Source organism: Lissotriton helveticus, chromosome 12 (assembly GCF_964261635.1).
Source record: "Lissotriton helveticus chromosome 12, aLisHel1.1, whole genome shotgun sequence".
NCBI classification, from domain to species: domain Eukaryota; kingdom Metazoa; phylum Chordata; class Amphibia; order Caudata; family Salamandridae; genus Lissotriton; species Lissotriton helveticus.
The window spans coordinates 455,555,878-455,577,898 of NC_136073.1; the positions used below are offsets into that span (position 1 = coordinate 455,555,878).

The 22,021-nt window shown below is 45.4% G+C and overlaps 1 protein-coding gene across 1 annotated transcript in view; it reads right to left on the reverse strand.

The window, feature by feature from the left end:
* The window catches only part of LOC144798044 (5-hydroxytryptamine receptor 3A-like), a 244,100-nt gene that overhangs the window by 197,626 nt on the left and 24,453 nt on the right, over positions 1–22,021 (reverse strand). The gene's annotated exons all lie outside the window — the stretch shown is intronic.

Consider the following 22,021-nt stretch of genomic DNA (forward strand, 5'->3'; position numbering starts at 1 on the left):
TGTGCCATGAACTGTTTATAACTAAAATCCTGTTTATCAAGTCTTCGCGAGTAAAAAGTTCACCCGCGCGCTCATGTCGTCTCATCATTTGAACCTGTAGGACACATTGTCAACGGGTTCTGTGTAAATGTCATCATGGAAATGGTCTATGTGAATTCATCAAGGGACATGATTGCATCTAACTAAACACATGGCTGAGAGGCGGATATTGCAGAATAGGAAACAGCAAGTAGTGCTGCTCCTGTCCTCTGGAGGGGGCTAGAGGACAATAGATGGAGTATATCAAGCCGTTTTACACATGCTGGTGTTGAGTGACCCACCTGCTCTCGGTCAACGATCGGTTCAATTTTCTTTCCAGTTAAGAGTATCGCTAAAGCTTTGCTTAATGATGTCCTCTGGCAGTCCAAACAATGTGACAGATCATTAAGGAAAGTGTTATCTGGGTAGTCGGTAGCAGTGACGTGACACAATGCAGGCGCAAGGGCCTGAATCTTTGAGGGAGCCTCACCCAACCCTCAAGTGTGGGTGGGGTTGTCATTACTCCCAAGGCCACTGAATATCTGTGCATATGAGAGACCCAGGGGGCCCGCCTCGCATTTTGCGGGGGCGGGGGGGGCATCATTTTACATTAAGGCGCCTTTCAGTGGATCCCATATCCTTTTAAATTGCAATTTGTTTGAACCAGAATAAGTTCATTGAAGATTTGGAGAAAAGTGTATTGGTAAATGCATTAGGTTTTATTATGTGAATAATATTAAGGTTTTTGGGGCTGTAAGTTGAAGCTTGGTGAGCAGCTGTGCCATATAAGTTACTGAAGCTTCGTAAAAGTGTTATGGCTGGGTTATTGAGACAGGCAATATGTGCGATAACAGCATTTTTCACACAATTATGGATCTTCCAACATTGACACATAACCCACCATCAGATGCATTATCTGCAGATCTATAAAAAAAAAGGTTTCTAGCCCAAATGGTTCAAAAGTTACTGAAAATGCAATTATGCGCAGTGGAATGCCCTATGCAAGGTTGACCGGTCACCTTTCTGTTGCTTTTTGCTATATTTGGGTTTAAACCAGTACTAATGAGCTGCGACCTATGCCCAGACAGTGCTAGCAAGTGTAACAAGTGCTGGAGGTCAGGCAAGTTTAGAGATGGACTCCTATCTCAGGAGGCACAAGCATCCTTGCTACACCTCACAATGATTTGCTTAAAGCGCCTTCTGTCAGACAGAGAAGAAAGCAAGGCTCGGATTAAGAATGTAATGGCTCGGACCTGGCGTAACGGCCACAGCTACCAACTTTGGAGTTGGGGGACCATGTTCGAGTGTGTCTCGGCTAAACATCCTGTGATTTTGGGCAAATCACTTAATCTCCCCAAGCCTACCGAAACAATAATGTGTCATTGTGTACTTAACTGGTGCTCAATTAAAGCGCCCCAATAACTTCAAGGCCATCATGTTGTCTAAAAAAACTTGAGTGCAACATTGACAATAGGCACGTGTGCAACCGTGCAATCTTTAGGTAATGTAAGCGCTAGTCTTTAATGTATGTGTCAACTTGTCCTTATAAATAATGACGATGGGCCCGATTCACAGAATGAACTTAAGACTAAATCCTAAACTTACTACTATTTGGTATTCACAGAATGCACTTACTACTTTCGGGATTCACAGAGTGAACTTACTACTTTCGGGATTCAAAGAATGAACTTACTACTTTCGGTATTCACAGAATAGATTTAAGACTACTAACTTTACGTCCACACTCGGGCCGGAAATTGGACATAAAAGCGAAAGCTCAGTCACTGATTTTTGCCTATAAACAACTCCGTAAGAAATTGCAATGCCCTTCACATGGACATCTTCTGAAAATAATGGCGGCACAATTGCTTCCAACTTTGTCCTACAGCCTGGAAATCTGGCATGGCAAGGAAATTAATATTTTAAACAATCTGCAGATAAAAACATTTAAAGCAGTTTTTAATCTCCCAATAGGTGCATCACCAGCACAAGGGCGCCTAGAATTCGGCCTATAGAACCAGGAATTCCAAAGAAAGGCAACATTTGTTAAACTGTGCAGGAAACTTAGAGCTTCTGAACCGGGGTCGCTGAACCATTTATGTTGGTTGGAAATACAAAATCAATATGTTACAAGAATAACAAACACATGGGGTGACTCCCTGCGAAATGCTCTGGTGGTACTAGACATGGAAGAAGTCTGGAAATAAAAGATGGAGAGAGTTACATTTAACAAAGCATGTAGAGGAGGAGCTTCGCGCGCATCCGAGATGGCCGCGTGAGCTTAGGGCTACTGAGACCCTCGCCACCTCCCGCATCTATCCTGAATCATATCCTGCCTCCGATGACGGGTTATTGAAGACGCAACCCAGCTGATATAATAGCTGCTTTCAGAAATTGATTTGGACTCCGGGAACCGCAATTATGACCCTTTGAACTTTTGCGGCCTGCCCCACGGAGTGCTCCGGGGCTCGAGTTGTTAAAGTGCCCAGGCAGTAATTCAACAACAACGGCTGGAGGAGTCTCGATTCCGGCCTCGAGTTGACTTTCGGTTTCGTTTTTGGGTCTTCGCTTTCTCCCATCATGAGACTGTCCTGGTGGCCTGAGCTGCGACCGGATTCTGTGTTTTCAGTATATGCCGAAGACAGCGTTTGTATGATTGTTGCGATACGACCGCTGGAATCCGCTTTTGGTGAGGTGAGGGAATGGACGAACTATTTTCACCAGGTCTCAGACGCTTCTTGGGGGCTTACCGCCCAACATGACGAGCAAATCCGATAGCGAGAAACGCAAAACCAAGACCCCTCACCGAGGGGGTGCCATTTAAACAAATGTTATGGATCGTTATACCCAACCCAAGGGGTCCCCCAGTGGGGCGAATAGGACTCCGGGAGAGGCATGTGATGACCCCACCATGTTGGCGGATCTAACATTGCAAGACGTTATGGGCGCCATTGCTGGTATGAAGGCTTCTATTGGCCAGCAATATGAGGCTCTTGCCCTTAAGATTGACACCGTGGCCATTGACGTCAATCTAATCAGAATGGATTTATCAAAGACTAACAAGAAGGTCAAATCCTTTGATCTGAAGACTTCCAGCCTCACGACTAATGTCTCCGACTTACAGACGGAGGTTCGCAATCTGCGATCCTCCAATGATCTCTTCGCTCGTTGACTGGAGGATTTTGAGAGTCGGGCGAGACGCAATAATGTACGCATTATTTGGGTCCCTGAAAATTCCGAAGAACGCCCTACAGATCTCCTTGTCGATGACCTCATCCTCACCCACCTTGCTCCCAAAGGCCTTAGTAAATTCTTTGCGGTGGAACGTGCACATAGAGTGCCGGGTGGGAAGCCGAAGCCGGGTGCCCCACCGCGACCGATCATCGCCAGAATCTTCAACTTTAGGGATGGAGACGCTATCCTGCAGGCTTTGCGGGCAGGTGGCCCTACGAAGTTTGAGAACACCATGGTGAGCTTCTACCCGGACTTCACCCAGTTTGTCCAGAAGCAAAGGATGGAGTTTCAAGGAGTGAAGCGGAGACTGAGGGACATGGGTCTGAAGTATGCGATGCTTTTCCCGACCCGACTACGCGTTGAATATGTGGATCGGACGTTTTTCTTTGATCGCCCTGAAAGGGTGAGTGACTGGCTTGATACGCTGCCTACGCGACGAGATCGCACGGAACATTCTGGTGGAGCTGAAGGCGGCCTATCTGAGCAAGAATGAGCTGCGGTTCCCGGATTCTGGACATTGTGTGCAATATATCACTGTGGTTTGACGACTCTTATATTTGCAAGACTTATGTGCACACCCGGGGGTGACGGGAGAGGGGGACTCTTTCCTCCTCTGGGTTTCTTTTTGTAGATTAGTTTAATGTTAGGGCGACAGGCACACTGCAAGTTGGGGTGGCTTTTGAGTCTAACGCAGGGGTGCAGGGTGGGGGGAGTTGTATTGGGGTCCTGTTGGGGGGTGGGGGGGAGTGTTTGGGTGTGTTTTGTTTTCTTTCAAGGCAACGTATTGTTTTACTACTTGGTCCGGGTGCTGTGATCGATGTGGGGTGGGTTCTGCATTCGTTTAGGGTATGGGGGGTTGAAAATTCTATGTTGGAATGTTAACGGGTTGGGGGATAGGATAAAACGGGGAGTAGTGCTACAAATGTTGAAACGCCTCTCCCCTGATGTAGTGTTATTGCAAGAGACACATTTGATTGGAAACACTTGTTACGCTATGAATCGGAGGGGGTATCGCCTTGCTGTACACTCTGGTTTCACCACTGGTTCCAGGGGGGTGGGTATTCTTGTCAGGAACTCTCTTCCTCTGAAAGTAGACAACATAATCTATGATGACAGGGGGCAGTACGCTGGCCTCACTGGTAGGTGGGAGGGGTAGACCATCTCGCTGCTTTCTGTATATGTCCCCCCTGGTCTGCAGACCATGACCTTCGCTGATTTGGGACGGGTGGTTCTGGGGCTTTCGGATGGTATCCTGGTGATGGGTGGAGATTTTAATTCTGTTGTCTCTGGTAGAGAGGACCGTCATCCCCCAAAGGGATCTCGTGAGATCACAGTCATGGTTGAGTGGCTTTCTAGAGACGCTGGGATTGATGAAATGAAATGAAATGAAAAATTATATTTATATAGCGCGTACATACCCAGAGGCCTCGCAGCGCTTCGACTGATTACTGTGGCGAGGGCATGGGTAGTTAACACGCTTTAACAAACAGGTGTGTTTTTAGCGCCTTCCTAAAGGCCATCCGGTTATTGATCTCCCGGAGGTTCGACGGGAGGGAGTTCCACATCTTCCCCGCCATATGTGAAAAAGCCCTGCCTCCCCATCGAGCTTTATTGATTTTAGTAATGGTGGCAAGATGCAAGACGCTGGAGCGGAGGGTTCTAGATGGAGTGTAGGGTACAACAAAAGGGAGCAAAATGGCAGGACCTGTTTGGTGGAAGGCTTTGTGCACAATGCACATGGCCTTGAAATGTGTTCTAGCAGCAATTGGAAGCCAATGGAGTTCTTTTAGGGCCTTCCTTGCTGACTGCCAACGAGGGATGTTAAACAAAAGTCGGGCAGCACAGTTCTGTGTGACTTGGAGTCTGTTGATCACTGCTACCGGAGCTCCTAGGTATAACGTGTTTCCATAATCCAGGCGAGAGAGGATCAAGGCCTGAACCATGATTCTCCTCGCCTGGAAAGGAAGCAGTGGGAGTATCTTCCGGAGCATTCTCATTAGTCCAACACCGATGGAGGCCGTTTTGGTGGCCTGCACAGAGAAGTCTAGTGATTTGTCAAGCCAGACTCCAAGGCTCTTGATATGGGGTTTAGGAGAGGGAGGGGGACCAAGACAGGTGGGCCAGATGGAAACCAGAGTGGGCGGTGCGAGATTGCCCAGCAACATAATCTCAGTCTTCTCCCCGTTGAGCCTGAGACACGAAGAATGCATCCACTTGGCTACAGCCTCTAGACAGGGCCCCAGGGTGTTGGATGATCCCTCCTTGTGATCCAAAGAGACCACAAGTTGGGTATCATCCGCGTAGGTGACAATACGCACACCGAAGGGACGGACTATCCCTGCTAGAGGGCTCATGTAGACATTAAAGAGCGTGGGGCTCAGGGCCGAGCCCTGAGGAACCCCACAGCTCAATGGTTGTTTCGAGGATACTACTTCGCCCTGAAACACCTGGAAGAAGCGCTCGTCCAGGAAGGAGGTCAGCCATTCCAGGGCCGCGCCCGACACGCCCATGCCCGCTAGACGATGTAATAATGTGGCATGGTTAACCGTGTCGAACGCGGCGCTGAGGTCTAATAGTATTATGGCTGCTTTCCCCCCCCCCCCCGGTCCAGCACAGATCTTGTTTCTTCCGTTACTGCTAATAAAGCAGTTTCGGTTCCATGTTGGGGACGGAATCCCGTCTGGGAGGCACTTAGCAGATTATTAGATTACAAATAATCCACTAGGATGTTGTTAATGTGCCTCTCCAACAACTTGCTCATCCAGGGGAGAAGGGGGATGGGGCGAAAATTGGCCAAGTTGTTCTGGTCTAAGGTGGGCTTCTTCAAAAGGGCCTTGACCATCGCACATTTCCACTGGGCTGGGACCGAGCTAGAGGTAATGGAGGAGTTAAGAACATCCAAGATGACAGGAGGAATGGCCTCAATGACTTTGAGAAGGGTCAGCGGGGGTGCAGGGTCATTGGGGGATCCTGAGGTGACTTTAAAAAGTATTTTATCCAATGAGCTAAGATCTAAAAGAGAAAACTCATCGAGCGAGCAGGAAGCAGGAGAGTCCGGCTTGATGCCTGTATCGGTGTCCAGATCATTAGCACCCGAGGGAAAAGAGGAATAGATAGCCTGGATCTTCTGAGAAAAAAAGGTTGCTAAGTTGTTGCATCGGGCAAGCGCACCGACCAAAGATGAACGCTCAGGAGGGGGAGAGATTAGTGACTTGGCAATCTTAAAGATTTCCTTGGGTGAGTTTGCAGCTAAGTTAATTTTGGAGTCATAGAATTGGACTTGTGCGGCCTTCAATTCATTCTTATATGATTTGACGGCAGCTCTGTACTCAGCTTTCTTGGATTGCGAGTAATCTCGCCTCCAGGCTCTCTCCAATTTACGGCATGACTGTTTCACGGTTCTCAGAACAGAGGTGTACCATGGGGCTACTTTGGATCTTTTTATGGAATGCAAAGATTCTTTCGGGAGAACTTGATCCAAGGTGTTAGTGATCCAGTTATCGTAATTGGAGGTGGCTATACTAGGGTTCATCGACTTCGAGGGTAAATGATTGATGAGAGCCAGTTCCCACTTGGGGAGGGGCAACGAAGCCCATTTCCTACCCCAATGCCTCATATTGTTTTGTGGATTAGGGGGGGGTTCAGTAGACCATATAAAGGGTACTAGATGGTGATCAGTCCAAGGCAGAGGTATCGGAGTTCCGGCTCTTAGACTGTCAAGATTGCTGAAAATATGGTCTAAGAGATGGCCCTTAATGTGCGTCGAATGAAAGCCTTTTTGGAGCAGATCAATGGCTTGAAGATTAAGTCGAAGACCATTGACTGCTGCATCCAGGGGGTCATCCAGATGCAGATTCATGTCACCCAACAGCGTAAAATTCGCTGACGTAAGCACTTGATTAGCAACGATATCCGTCACCTCGGGGACAAAGTCCCTGAGGGGGCCCGGTGGTCGATAGACTAAAATACCTAAAAAAGTGGTTGTAGGGGAGAATTCGAGAGTAAAATGCAGACTCTCGCAGACTGGTGTAGTAAGGGGGGTAATGCGGCATCTGAAGGTGTCTCTATATATGATGGCCAACCCTCGCCTCTACGTAGCTTACGATCCAATCGCTTTAAGGTGTAGCCCTGAGGGGTGGTCCAAACTATAGTAGGATCGGGTTCCAACTGGAGCCATGTCTCAGTTAAAAAGAGGGCGTCAGGATTGAGCTCCTCTATCAGTAAGGCTAGCTCAACACAATGTTTTGGTAATGACCGACAGTTGAGAAGGAACATCTTCCAATTATACGTAGGAGGATAATTCTCTATCATCGGGGTGGACGGATTTCAATTACACGTTTTGCAATGGGCCGTCGGCTTTATAGGAAGGACCGAGTGTCGACATAGAGGGTTAACAGTGGGTCTTAATGCGAATAGAGAAGAGGCGCTGTATGTGGTGCAAAATCCTACCATAGTACCAGGCAGTGACAGGGATCTGGGAGCGTCTGGACGCGGACTGGCGCAGACTGGCTTCTCTTTGGCGCCTCTTCGGCGCGTCTATGGCGCTACCGCTGCGCGTCACCGCTGCGCTAGTGGACTGGGGATTAAGTAGATTGGGAGGTGAGGGGAGACTAGACCATCACCCTCGAAAGATGGCCGCCCGCCGAGGAACAACCAGGAAGTGGAAGCGCTATTCCTCCCTCCACAACAAACAGCATGAATTTGCTGCGGTGGACTGGGGAGTCAGCGCGCCAAGTAGCAGGGGTAACAACAATGTAAAAAGAACAGTTTTAAAATAGTCAGGTTAAAAAACCCTTGCAGCAATGTTATAGACTGTTGGAGGGTGATGCATCCAGGACAGGCGCAGTATACCTTCCACTCGGGTGCCCACGGTAGTCTCTCTAGATTAGACTATGTCTTGATGCCGGCAGCGCAGGCTTCATCCGTTAGGGAGATTAGGCATTTGGCTCGGGGTATCTCATACCACTCCCCTCTATGGCTGCGTATGGACGCGAGTTCGGGTGCTGAGGGACGGGTGGCCCCGATTAATCCCTGGTATCTCCATAACCCCAAAACCCGTGCTGGGCTTGTCAAGTCTCTGGATCAGTACTTTGCTGAGAATGAGGGGTCGGTGTCATCCTCTGTTTCATTGTGGGAGGCATTTAAGACGGTTCTCAGTGGACAGGCCTTATCCTTAATTGTTGGTGCTACAAAAAGCCAAAATGAGGCGGTATTCCGACTCGAGACCGAAATTACTGAGTTGGAAATGGATTTGGATTGAGGTATTACTCGTGACAGGGTTCATGTCCTCAGTCTCAAACAATCTGACTATAGGGCTTTGGTAACCGATGCCGCCAAAGCTATGAGTAGAGAGCAGCAGGGACGGTTGTATGATGTAGGGGATAAAGCTGGAAAACTGATCGCATGGTTGGACAGGAAGGAGAGAGCGAGTCGTGTGGTTCCAGTGATTGAGAGACCTGATGGAGTGCGAGTGACTGACCCTGTTGAGATTGTCGAATGTTTCGCTGAACATTTTCGGGAGGTGTATTCCCCAGTGTCTGATAGACCGGAGGAAGACTCCCATCTGTTGTTGCGAGACATCGCGTTGCCTTGCCTGTCGGATTCGGATAGGGAATTGATGGACGCGGCACTTTCGGTTGAGGAGATAGCTCTCGCTATTCGCTCTCTTCGCTCAGGAAAAGCTATGGGCCCCAATGGTCTTCCCATCAAGCTCTACAAGTTGCGTCCAGATAGAATAGCGCCGTATCTTCGTACTATGTTCTTAGAGTCAAGAGATATCGGCTCCCTTCCTCGTGATCAGCGTCTTGCAACTATCGTCGTGATTCATAAGGAGGGGAAGCCGCGAGATCGCTGCGCGTCCTACAGACCGATATCGCGTCTTAACCACATGCGCGCTAGCGGCTTTCCCGCTGCGTGCTGCGTTTTTAAAAACACCGCGTTACATGACGAGCTCAGCTCGTCATCAGCGTACGAGCGTCGTCGCTCATGACGAGCTGAGCTCGTCATGAGCGCGGAAGGGGTTAATGCAGAGCGGAAGATTCTTGCGAAGGTGCTGGCGAATCGTTTGATAAAAGTAGTTAGTGATTTGATTCATCCGGACCAGTCAGGGTTCATTCCACATCGCAACACAGCATTGAATTTGAGGCGTTTGCATGGCGTTCTCGCGAGAGCGCCGTATCTTCGTGAGCCGGCCATCTTGGCTTCCCTTGATGCTACGATGGCCTTCGACACCGTGGAATGGCCGTACCTGTGGGCCGCTCTTGCGAAGTTTGGTTTTGGCCCTGGCTTCATTAGCTGGGTGAAACGTCTGTACGAGGAACCACTGGCGCAGATTGTGGTGAATGGTCGGGTGTCTAGCCCTTTTGTTCTGGGGAGGGGTACACGGCAGGGATGCCCGTTGTCTCCACTTCTCTTTGCCCTTGCCTTGGAACCTCTAGCTGCATGGTTGCGCTGGGAGCGTGTATCGCTTTATGCGGATGACATTTTGTTATACCTCACATCGCCTCAGAAGTCGCTAAACGTGTTGTTTGATGTGCTAAACTCCTTCGGGCGAAACTCTGGCCTTATGATTAATTGGACTAAGTCCTGCATATATGTGCTTACAGGTGGCATCCCTTCTCTGCGGCGCGGATGTCCCATTCAGGTGACGCAGGTTGGTTTTAAGTATTTGTGAGTTTTTATAACCTTAGACCCCGTGGTTAGATATGATCGTAACCTGCTTCCTCTGCTTCAACGGTTGCGATCTGACGTTATAGGCTGGCGCAGGCTGCCACTATCCTCCCTTGGGCGAGCGGCTCTTTTTAAAATGATGTCCTTGCCGCGTTTTTTTATACGCGCTTCAGAATACATTTGACGTAATTCCGGCAAAATATTTCTGAGAGGTGGAGAGTCTACAGAGGCAGTTGATATGGGATGGGCGTTCTCGTATCGCCCTGCCCAAACTTACGCTTCCCTGATATGACGGCGGTATCGCTCCTCCGGATATCAGGCGATACTATTGGGCCTCTAAGCTGAGCGCGATCAACCATGTAATGTACGGTCCAGTGTTAAATCTCGCGTTTGAGATGGATAGGTGGCTGCTACCAGGCGGGGATTATAACAGAGCGCTCTATTCCAGATCCGCTGGCCGGGAACTTTCGGGACCTACCAAGATAGCTGTACAAGTGTGGCACTGTGCGAATGCGGCAATGGGATGGAAGGATAGACTGACCCGGGCGACCCCGCTTTACGCGTCTGAAATATTAGGTAGCTTGTGGAAGATGAAAGGGTTTGAGAGGTGGGATATGATTGGTATTAGTAGGGTTGGCGATCTCTGGGTTAAGGGCAGGATCAAGACTTTTGAAGCGCCGAAGGCGGAATATGAGCTGGGTGACAGGGAATTTTTTCGTTACGTACAGATCCATCATGCGCTCCAATCGGTTTTTCCTGCGGGGACTGATGTCCTGGAATCCTCCCCTTTGGAAGATCGAGTGCTCGATGGATATGTGCCCGACAGCACTATTTCTTTGATATATAAGAAATTGATTAACGATCGTTCGGACCTGCTGACGCAACTCAGGGAGGTCTGGACTAGAGACGGCTTAGTATTAGATGACGAGGACTGGCAGTCGGCGATATCCTCACCCAAGGAGGTGGTGATTCCAGCCCGTCTCCGACTGGTCCAGTTCAAAATCCTACATCGAATTTATGTGACTGGCCCTCGTTTGATTCGTATGGGTTACTCTGTGGATGGTTTATGTAAATGTGGTTGTGGTCTACTTGCTACTTTCCTTCACATAATCTGGGAGTGTCCGGAGGTGGTCACGTTCTGGAATCAAGTGCATGCGGTGATGAGAGAGGTCACGGATGTCGCGCTGTCGCCTGAAGCTAGGCGTTGTCTGTTGAATGTGTGGGAGCCAAATGACTATGACGTGGCGCAGATGCGGTGGGCAACCCTGGGTAACATGATTGCCAAGAGAGACATTGCGCAGCTATGGGGCTCCCAAAGGCCGCCCACGGTTTCGGTATGGAAGGAGAGTATGGACTGGTGTATGTTTAGAGAAAAGACGGTGTATGTGGCGCAGGGCAGACCCAAGAAATGGGGTAAAATTTGGAACCAGTGGAACTACTACAGAGGAGATATATGCACACCCCCCCCTTTCGGAGGTTCCAGATGTCCCTCTTTCTCCCTGATCCGACATTCCATGATTTGTTTAGCTTTCATGTTATTAGAGTCATGTCTCCCCCTGCTAATTACCCCCCCTTCTTATTAATGGTTTTGTACTCCGATGGTACTGCATTTTCCTTCCTCCTTGAACACGCACCTAACTGTACTGTTTTTCTGCCTTGTCTGTTTGTTTTCTTTATTTACAATAAAAAGAGTTTAAAAAAAAAAAAGCATGTAACGCCAAGGCTAAAAAACTGTCATTTCTGGAAGATAAAAAAAAGATTGTCCAAACGACGCCATGCATGGGCAGTAATAAATTTGTATACCTCATTAAAACCACAACCCTATTTAATGGCGCATTTCCGGGTATTTTTAAAAAAGAAGTTTACTGAATATAGATTGGGTGACCTCAACACAAAGGACTTAGTCCCAACCTGGAAAAGAAAAGAACTAGCAAATAAGTGCCGGCTGTGCGGATACTGTAAGGAATCAATATGTCATTTAATGTGCGTTTGTGATCATTTAAAAATGGAACGAAGGAAGCTGTTACTGACACACTTTAAGGACCTACAAATTCGTACCTGCAGGCAGGCGGTAATAAGCTGGATGAGAGGCATGTCCAATATTTAAATTTATCGTGGTGTAAAATGTATCATTAAAGTGGACACCCTCTTAGCAAAAGCAGATAAGGACTAAATGTATATGAGAATCTGTATTTGGTAATGTTTTAGACGTTTTATTGAAAAATTATGTTTTTATGTGGTGCTTTTTATATCTGTTTTTATCTCATGCTTTATGGTTATGATAAACCAAATAAAGTTGTTTTTTGACTGACTGACTGACTGAGACTGACTGACATAATCAGATGTGCTCAGGTCAAATGGTTCTGCATGGTAATGTAATACACTTTTTTAATTTTTGGGAGACTATCCTATTTAGTTCGAGCCTGGGCAGCACACACGATGCTCTTCGAGGCATGCTATATTGAGGTAGGGACTTGAAGCTCCACCCTTTTCATTCCTGAATAGGCTTCTTTGTCCCTCCGTGGTACAGCCTTGTCTGCTTGTAACCTCCCATAACGACTGGAACCTTCACTTGTCTTGTAACACAGTCTGCTTTATCTTGGGTGTGAGCACTATTTTGTTCAATGATTTGCCCATATTCCACCCACTATGTTGCAGCACGCCTCCTGCTTTTATTTTAATTGCAAATGGCCGTCTGCTTTCACTGTAGTGGCCATGCTTCTTTATTAATTTATTTTAGCAGCCAGGTGCGCTTTAAGTATAGCAGATGTGCTTATTTATTTATTTAATTTTTTCTTTTGGTTTACTAGTGCCCATGCGGTGCTTTTACATTAATGGAGACCGTGCCCCTTTCTTTAGACAAGCCAATGTCAATTCGACAAACAGATGCTTTTTTTGTCAAAGTCCCCATGCTGCGGTTTCACTTTAAAGTCAGCCATGCCCCTTTCTTTAGACGTGGCTTGTCTAAAGAAAGGGGCGCAGTATCAATTAAAATTAAAATGCAGCATGGGGTGCATTGACACAAAAAATATTTGCAGTGTATTGGTCTCGCATTTGCGAGAGTTTAAGCTATTGGTCGTGTAAATGCCAATAGATCAAACTCTCGTAAATGCGAGACCTACTGCATTGCAAATGCTTGTTTTTACATTTTTTGTTGCAAGATGTCTTTAAACATTAAGCTGTTCCTAAGTTAAGCGGTGCAGGATTCCCTTGTTATTTCCTTTTTTTAACTTAATTTAATCTGTAAATAAATGCTTGCTGTAGGACTTGGCCCTTTTTGGCAAAAGTCACTAAACGTTTTGCTTTCCCCCTAGACCTTCTTTCTGACATGGTGTTGCCAATTTAGATGCTTTGGACACTTTTCCACTGCTGATCAGGGTCACAGTGCAAGTGCTCCCTGTATAAAGTATAATGGTAAGTGGTTGTCCATGATTGGTATGTTTGCCTTACTAGTAAAGTCCCTAGCAAAGTGCACTATGTGTGCCAGGGCTGGTAATGCAAATGCTACTAGTGGGCCTGCAGCACTATTGTGCCACCCACACAAGTAGTTTAAAAAGGGAACTCATGCCTCCCATTGCAGGGCCTGTGCACAGTTTGTTAAACTGCCATGTTGTTCTGTCAAGTGCACTCACTTGCCAGACCTTACCCTTCCCATTCTATGCACATCAGACACCCCTATGGTAGGTCTAGGGTACCCCCTGGACAGGGTGCAGTGCATGTGAAAGGTAGGACACGTACTAAGGTGTGTATCATGTCCTGACAGTGAAATAATCTCCATTTCGTTTTTCACTGTTGAAAGGCCATCTTGCCCATAGGACAGATTGGGGAGGCTGTGTAATATGTTTTCCAGCCTGTCTTCCCAAAGGCTTAAGATGGAAAGGTGAAGTTTAGTATGCCTGAACTCACAATGTAAAAACACATCTTTTTATGAAGTTGGTTTTTGCATTGTGTGTTTAGAAGCCACTCTTTTAGAAGTGGCTGAGTTTTTGTGCTCTAACATTTCTGTGTGTCTCTGCCTGGCTGTGGACTGACTGTCTGGATTTGAAAGCGATAAGATTGGGGAATGTCTTGACCCAGGGGAGGAGGTGAGACAGCAACAGGCTGACCTGCCTCTGGAGAGTAGGGGCAGGAGAAGCCTGTAGAGGTGAAGAGGCCTGGGGTGCTGCTATAAAATAATTGCCCATCTCCTGCTGAGTGATTGAGAATCCAGATCCCCACTAATCAAAGGAAGAAAGGTGTCACTGGCAGGGAGGCACCCAGAACAGGTTTGAACAGGGATCTGTGCCCCCTGAAACACAAAGACTTCAAAACCATTGAGGGGTGTAACTATGAGAGCTGAAGCCCCTCAACTTTGGAGAATGGATTGATCCAGTGTGAACAAGACTGGAGCTACTTTGAGGTCAAGAGGACCTTTGCCAAGGAAGAAACAACAGAAGAGATTGAAGGATATGGCGGACCCTTGCTGTGTGTTCTGGGGCTGGCCTGCAGTTTTCTGTTTTAACCAAGGAAAGGCTAACGGGACTTTGCTATGTGTTTAGAGAAAGAACAACGGTGGAGGATTCCCAACAGAACAGCACCTAGTCAAATATTCTCCCAAAATTGATTTAGACCCACAATGTAGTACATGGGACAATATGTGTGCACACTTCAAAAAACACCCACCGTTACAATGTTGGTTCAAAACATGAACTATGAAATACTTTAAACAAGGTCAAGGTGCACCACTTCAATATTTACAAAAACTGTTAACTTTGATAAGGTCAACAGAAAAAATCACATCAGTTGTTACTTGTGTTCTTTAAGAGTTCTTTTATTCAATTCAGTTGAAAATGAAAAGCACACACAGGAGCTACAGCCGACGCGTTTCGTCCTCTTGGGACTTCTTCAGGGCAAAATGAATCATAAGATAATGTTCTTAGGTCTTCTCCCGTGGTTATTGGGTACGTGGGTATATCCGTGACGTTCTATTATACTGAAAAGGGCATCATATTTGAAAAAGAGTTCTCAGCGGAGGAATCCGGTCTGTTAGAGCCGTTCTTGTTAATAGGTGGTGTGTATCTATTTGTAGTCACGTTCAGCCAATACACTCATAAGTTGAGAGGTATTTCAATATTGTGCTTGTAATTCTCATCAATGTATGGATGATAGTCCATAAAGTGCTGGAACCAGAGTAGTAAGCAAGGAATGAAGTTCTGTCTGTCTATTGTTATTTGCTTGTTGTAAGGGAAATATATGTTAATCCTCCTGCTTGGGCACTCCTAATAAAGTGAGCTGAAGCATCCCCTGGTTCCTAGATCAGCATGCAATACGACGTCCTCCTCCGTCAGGTACCGGGACTTTGCTATGTGCTGTGTCTCCCTGCTTGAAAGGACTTTACTTTGTGCTGTGTCCTGATGTAACTTATTGCCAAGGGCTCGAAGTGAGCTGGCTCCCTTTTGCGGAAACACAGGAACACAAAAGTTTCCATGAGAGTCTCAGCGGCACTCTGTGTGCATGCTAGTTGCAGTCTGAGTATTCCCTGCGAGCCTGCAACTGTCGCTTTGGATCAGATTCCCCAGGGAACCATACCTTCAACAGAGTGGGCCACTCCTCTATTCTGGACTATATCCTTCTAGAAACTAGGCTTTGGCCTCTGGCTAATGATTTCACTGTCTGCCCGCGTCCTGATAGTGACCACAATGCTTTAATACTTGTACTTAATCTCCCATCCACTGGTAAAAAAATCTGCAAATTCGGCCCCTGCTGATCATAGACTGACCCTAACAAACAACAGGCGGAAAGTTAGGTGGGCCTGGGTAGAAAAATCCCACAGGAAAATGGCTCTCCTATTTAATGCCATTATTCCCAATATTTAGGCCCTATCAGAGATAGTGAAGCTTGAAGACCTCGCCGCCTCTCTTGATGAGGTTGCAATGATTAATGAATCCATAGTCACTAAGCTGGAGGAGGTGTTTTGGACCACGTGCACCAGGGGCCGTGGGAGGACGCCAAGGCAATCTTGGTTTAACGAGGATTGCCAGGCTACCAAAAAGGCATTAATAGAGGCCATAAAAACAAAGTGAAATCTCACAGTCAAAACAGCCAGGTATCACTATAAATCTACTATTGCAGCTGCTAAATCCACTTAGGAAATAGACCAGTGGGACAACCTAAAACTGTCCCTGGAATGAATCCAAAGACATGAAATCACTCTGGAGCATTGTATCTACTGGTAGTAAAAACGGCCAAGCGGCCCTTGAGCCAAATATTGCAGCTGGGTGTTGGAGAGAACATTTCTTAACCCTCTATGCTCCACAAGATGACCCAGAGAGAAACCAGACTCTAGTATCTCTGACTCCCTTGGTTTCTGAAATAGTCATTCCTGAGATAGCCATTTCAGAAGTCTGTAAAGCCTTAAACAAAATAGCACCTGGTAAGGCTGCCGGCCTGGATAAGATCCCAGGGGACCTGTATCGGGCTCAACCTAAGACCTGGGGCCCTTACTTTTGGGGGGTCTTCAACTCCATCCTGCAGGGAATGGCCCTTCCTGCAACCTGGTTAGGTGCTGAGATCATCCAGTATACAAGAAGGGATTTCCATTATCACCGGCAAATTAAAGACCGATCAGCTTGATTGATGTCTCACAGAAGGTTTTTGCCAGGATTCTCCTAGATCATCTGCATTCCTGGCTGGAGGAACAGAAGATCCTGACTTCTCTGCAGGCAGGTATTAGGGAGAAAACATCAACAATAGACCAAATTTTCAGGCTCCAGCTCCTCTATTGGAAAACAGTCCATCTGGAGGGGAGCAGCCTGTACCTGGTCTTTGTTGATCTGAAGAGTGCATTCGACTTGGTACCAAGAGACGCTTCTAGACATATTGAGAAGGCTACATAACGGAAACTATGCCCAAATTAGATATCGGAAAAATGGGGAACTGACGCAGCCCATCCCTGTAAACAGGGAAGTTAGACAGGGATGTGTGCTTGCTCCTACCATCTTCTGCATTTACATCAATGGTTTGGTAGATGCTCCTAAAAACGCACAAAGCAATTTCCTGCCATGATGTTTGCAGACGATACCCTTCTCCTTTCAAAATCTCCAATGGGCATCCAAAGAATTTTAGATGGGTTTTGTGAGTTCTGTGGGATTAGGGGATTAGAGATCAACATATAAAAGACCAAATACATGATTCTCAACCCTAGCAAATCTACACGACCCAACCTGAGTATGAACTGCACTCCTCTGGAGCAGGTCTCTGTATTCGACTATTTGGGTCTAACTCTTACCGAAAACATGAGCTGGGGGGCCCAAATCAGAAAATCAAATCTCAAACTGACACAAACTACAGACGGTTTGGCCAAATTCTTCCGAAAGTCCTTCCCCAAACCTGTGAGCCCGGTCATGGAGATCTATAAAACCCAGGCTAGGAGTGCCACCCTATACGGGGCAGAATTATGGGGGCACTTTAACCATGGGCTTATGGTCACTACTGAGAACAAATTCCTCAGAAAATTATTTGGACTACTGATAAGCTCCCCTTTGGTTCTGCTGCGCATGGACCTTGGGGTGAGATGTATTGCTGAGGAAATTGGCTGCAGGCCACTACTTTTGTGGCGGCGCGTCAGGGTAACACTGGAACTGGCAGAGTACGGATTGGAGCTACTGGAAATCCTAAGACTCCCCGGCTCAGGAAAGTTGCCTTGGCTCCTATTTATTAGGGAAGGCCTTTATGGGGCTAAAAGATCTATGGGACAACCCTGACATAGCATGCTTGAGAATATTACGTAAACTCTTAAATTCTAGCTATTGGGGCGGAATAACTGCTAAACTTTGCGCAGGATCCAACCACGGTTCCCTTACACTACACTTTTTAGATGTGAAAGACACATGCAAGTTGGAGGCATGCCGTGACGAAAACCGCTCGGTATTAAGGAGTAAACTTTATGTGCAGTTTCTTCATGGCTGTCTACCACTGCATGCTCTGACGTGCAAATGGTTGGATGGAAATCCAAGTGGGTAACCAGCCTGCAACATGTGCGTTGAGTCTGAGCTCCATGTGTTCTTTTTCTGCCCAGGTTATCGCACAATTAGAACAAGATGGTTGGTACAGCTATGTAAAAACCTAGGCACAATCCACTGCAAGGAAGCCTTCAGAATATTAAAATATAATACTGATTCCCATATAGTTTATGTGGTCTCACGTTTTTTAAATTCCATGTGGTGGGCCAGGCGGAACTTCCTCAATATGCAAAATCAAGGACTGGATTATGACTGACTCTCCTACCATCTTCTTATTCTAAACACAATTTCCTAGATGAATTATTTTATCTGTTTTTAACATTTTTACCTGTTTTAACTTGTTTTAAATATCTGTGATTGCTCTTTAATGGTGAAAAAACGAAATAAAGAAATATTGGTATGGTATGGTATTATTATTAGGTTTCTAAAACATAAATTCTCCATCTATGGCCAGGCTGACCCCTGCCTCTGAAGTGCTAAAAGACTGCATTGGAGAGTCAGCCTCCCCTCCCTGGCCGCTGAGATGCTCACAGACTGGACTTCTTTGGAGCATCAAAGAAGGAACACGTACAGGAAAACTAATCAAGAACCACCAGAAGTTGTAGGTCAACACGTTAGTACTATCTGGGAATTAGAAGCACCCACATTACCAATCCGGAAACCTACATCTTATGTGATGAAATTACATATTATATCTGATTATATTAAACACGCATCAGCCAGTCCTGAAAAAGGTGGAATATAAATTTGTGAATTTCCATCAACATGTGTGTCAATATTTTTAGGTGTCCTCGTTTTGTGGCCTGTGAAAGAAACATGCTATGATTGTTTCCTTTGATGTGGCTAAGACAAAGAATGGACTTCTTGTTCATTCTATGATGATATCTAATTTGGTTGGGGGGGTTAGATTCATGATATCTAGAGAGATTTTGTGAATAACTATTATGTAGATCAATTTTGTTTAAAGTTTTCGGTGATAATTTACTTGTGAGAATTTACTAATCGTTATACTATTTAAAGACTCTAAAAGAGCTTACAGAAATGAGTTCCTGTATTAGTATCAAAGATAGGGTTTGAAGAGGAGCGGATTTTGCTTACGTTAGCCCATCAGGCCTAAAGCCTTCAATACTGGTCTGTTACCTAACTAACTCAGGCCTATTGTAGTGAGCATATGATTCAGCACAAGGCGACTATAATGCATACAGGCATACAATTACAAATGTGTACAAAATTACAGTTGACAAAATAATATTCACCCCCACCTCATGTGAAGAAGACCCAATGCGGATTCTGACTGTGAGTGGAAATATGTTACCCAAAGGCTTTGTCAAGATATTTACCTAATACCACAAGCCTTGCCTACTGTGTTAATCTGTCAGATTCCGTGTAAAAAAATACTTGTCTAAATGCCTTGACACAGTACCAACCCACCTTTAAAGAACTATTGTCTTTGGCAAAAAATATTGCCCAATAAATGAGTTAGGCCTACAGTCTTTCTTTTAACTTTAAATAATTTAAATATAATTTTAACATAACTTTACCCAATTATCTAATGAGGCATTTAGCATATGAAATTGGTATGGTGCCATAACAACTCAGGCCTGCTATATTGTACTTAATCTTTCTCACAAGTCAGGCATACAGTAATAAAATAATTATATACTTAATTACCTACGGCAAAGCAATTTATAACCCCTCTAATGCGGGCCTAACAAGGATTCTAACAGCACAAATCTTTCCCCCCAGAGTTTGTTAGATGGGGTAACCAACAGTAAACCCATTGCTTAGGACAGCATGATGTGAGATTACATGTAATAGATACTAGTCTAGAGGGTTTAATACAGAATAATGCCATTCAATTCTTAAAAGGGTATTGGCTTTACATAATCCTGTCACAATGAATAAGTCAGGCCTACTGCCTTTGTCATAACGTTTCATAATAAACAGATCTGACCAGTGGCCTTGAACAAAACCATTTATCATTGGCTTTTCACTGTAAGCCGCAAAGCCTACTGCATTGCACAAACGTTTTCTCTAAAAGTAACCATCAGGCATACAGTCATAAAATTACAAATATCTGTAAACTCACATTTGTCATATCAATTTATAATCCTTTCAAATAGCACTTAAATCGATTTTTGCAGTTCTGATCTTCTACAGCCAGGGTTTGCTGGAGGGGCGACCAACACCAAAACCCTTGCCTACTACGGTAATCAGTGATCTTCCATGTAATAAAATTACTGTCTACAGGCTTTAACACGGGGTAATAATAATCAATTGTTAATGATCTCTTGGCTTCAACAAATGTTTTTCGATATAAATATGTCATGCCTACTACCTTTGTCATAACTTTTTATAACAGATCAGGCCTACAGCCTTGAGCATTGGCTGGTCCCCAGACACTGGTTCTGCTGTAATGAGCACAACTTTTCCTTCCAGGCAAGTGCAATATAAGTTGTCTTTTTCAGCAGAAGCGCACATCTTCTGCCTAATCAGATGATGTACTCAAAAATACCAGCATGTGGGTGAAGCCAAAGCCCATCTCTCAGTAATGCTTCTTTTTCTGTTGTTAGCATTAGGTATTGTGTCAGCTGCACTTTCAAGCCAGACCTAAAAAACTCAAATATTACATGGCAGTCTTGTGAATAGAATTTACAGCCTAGCACTCTGTCATGTGGAAAGGACATTTTTTGTCAATTCAAATGCATCTCTCTTTCACACTTAACTGTTGTAAGATATGTTCAGGTTTCCAGAGGCAGAGGTTCCAATAGGTAGAGCAGTAGTGAACTACTTAAGATAAAGAATGAAACATAGTAACCTAGAAATTAAAACAATCAAAAAGGTTGAAAAAGGACAATTGTGTGAGGGGGTTATATTATATGTGTAGGGTGAATATGAGTGGAGATTGAGTCAAGTATTAAAGTGAACTAAGTTGCTTAGCGAAACGTGAGGGGGCCTAATGAAAAGTACATGGAGGGGGCCCCCACGCTTTGGACCCAGTCAGAAGCTTTCAGGCAAGAGGCCCGCTGCCAATGCGCAGTGCCGGAGGGGGCCCCTGCAGTTCGAGGCACCCCGCACCACTGTGGCTGTTAGGCTTCTGTTACGCCACTGAATGAAGTAAGAGTGTGTGTGTGTGTGTGTGAGTGTGTGTGTGTGTATGTATGTGTGTGTATGTATGTGTGTATACATATATATATATATATGTTTTTTTCACTGAAAAAAACATAGGATTCAGGGACGTTATAGTTAGAAATTTTCATTTAAAAAAACCTTTGAAACTCACTGAAAAAAACATAGGTTTCAGGGACAATATAGTTAGAAATTAGCATTTAAAAAACCTTAGAAATGCACTGAAAAAACCACAGGTTTCAGGGATGTTATAGTTAGTTTTGTATTTCACAGCTGAATTTCTCTGGTTTTGTATGAGTGAACTGTCCAACTAACTATACCGTCCCTGAAACCTGTGTTTTTTTCAGTGAATTTCTCAAGTTTTTTTAAATGCTAATTTCTTACTATAACATCCCTGAAACCTATAGTTTTTTCAGTGAATTTCTAAGCTTTTTTAAATGAAAATTTCTAACTATAACGTCCCTTAAATCTGTGTTTTTTGTGTGAATTTCTAAGGTTTTTTAAAATGCTAATTCCTAACTATGCCTACAGAGGTAGGACATGTGCAGAAAGAGGAAGAAAGGCGCAGAAAGAAGCAAGAGGGGTACAGAATAAGACAAGGGAGGTGCAGAAAGAGGGAAGACGAGTGCAGAAAGAGGCTGCAGAAAGATGCAACAGAGGCACAGAAAGAGGGAAGAGAGGTGCAGAAAGAGGGCAGGTGTGCAGAAATTTGCAAGAGAAGTGCAGAAAGAAGCAACAGAGGTACTGAAAGAGGCAAGAAAGGTGCAGAAACAGGCAGGAAATTTGCAGAAAGAGGGAACAGGGGTACAGAAAGAGGCAAGAGAGGTACAGAGAGAGGAAACAGTGGTGCAGAAATAGGCAAGAGAAGTGCGGAACGAGGCAAGGGAATTGCTGAAAGAGGCAAATGAGATGCAGAAAGAGGTAAGAGAGGTGCACAAAATGGCAAGAGAACTACAGAAAGCGGCAAGAGG